Source organism: Salmo trutta, chromosome 40 (assembly GCF_901001165.1).
Source record: "Salmo trutta chromosome 40, fSalTru1.1, whole genome shotgun sequence".
Classification (NCBI taxonomy): domain Eukaryota; kingdom Metazoa; phylum Chordata; class Actinopteri; order Salmoniformes; family Salmonidae; genus Salmo; species Salmo trutta.
The window spans coordinates 17,057,953-17,059,524 of record NC_042996.1 but is presented as its reverse complement, the minus strand read 5'-3'; positions in this window follow the sequence as shown (position 1 = coordinate 17,059,524).

The window sequence follows — 1,572 nt, the reverse complement described above, 5'->3', positions numbered from 1 at the left end:
CATTGTAAATATGAATTTGATATTAATTGACCTGCCTGGTAAAGTAAAGGTCAAATAAATAATTAAAAGGAGACGGGTTTAGTGAAAGGAGAGGAATTATACTGATAGTCCATCACACCACATATTTCCCAAGTTCATCCCATTTCAGACATCCCAAATAGACTACAGTTGTTGTGGTTGTTGTAGCCTGTCCTTCTTGTGTGTAGACGATAGGGTTATAGTTTTTAAATGGGAGCAAGACCACAGCACACCAGCAGTCTACCTGGATAAAAATAACGAGCTTACCTGAGCCACTAACTTAAAGGACACTTATTATTTAATCAAATCTTCTGTAAACTAACAAATGTTTCTAAAAACATTAAACTAACAAGAGTGAGTTACCCTAATATAGATTTTGTTGACAAGACAAAAATGTTGTAGCCTTATGTCATGCAAAATACGATAACAAGGACTGCCATGACTAATTGACGCCAATTTTCTATATATTTTTTTTTTCAATAAATATGAACGACAGACTGTCGTATTTTATACTTGGATTTTGATGTAGGCTACTTACCGCTCTTTACCGTGTTGCCTATCTTTTGTAAACGTAAATAGTTCTCGTTGAAGTCTCAATTCGCTTGATACAGCCTTCAAAGTCAAACTACACTCTGGAAATCAATCAGAGGGCTTGAGTGACATGTGAATGCAATTTGAAACTGACGAGGTAGATCACTCATCTAAAACCAAGCCAACACTGACCCTATGTGGACAATAATATTGTTGCATCCCCATTTGATCACAGCCCTACAGACTCACAAGTCAGTTATTTTGCAGTGTAAAAATCCACAATTGGAGATGTGTGATTGGAGAAAGTGGTAAAAACCAACAAATACGTCGTACCACCGGCCAGGTGTTGTCTAGGAAGTTGATTACAGTGTGAATGCCCTGCCCTGTGTTCTTTTGAATCTTTAGCTAATATTGTCTATGAAGTTGATTACAGTGTGAATGCCCTGCCCTGTGTTCTTTTGAATCTTTAGCTAATATTGTCTATGAAGTTGATTACCGTGTGAATGCCCTGCCCTGTGTTCTTTTGAATCTTTAGCTAATATTGTCTATGAAGTTGATTACCGTGTGCCCTGCAGTGGTGTAAAGTACTTAAAGTACTACTTAAGTCGTTTTTTGGGGTATCTGTACTTTACTATTGATATTTTTGACAACTTTGACTTTTACTTCACTTACATTCCTAAATGATGTACTTTCTACTCCATACATTTTCCCTGACTCGTACTCATTGCATTTTGAATGCTTAGCAGGACAGACAATTATCCAATTCGCACACTTATCAAGAGAACATCCCTGGTCATCCCTACTGCCACTGATCTGGTGGACTCACTAAATACAAATGCTTTGTTTGTAAATTATGTCTGAGTGTTGGAGTGTGACCATGGCTAACTGTAAATAAATAAAAAAGTACTTTTTACTTTTGATACTAAAGTATATTTTAGCAACTACATTTACTTTTGATACTTAAGTATATTTAAAACCAAGTAGTATTTTACTGGGTGACATTCACTTTTACTTGAGTCATTT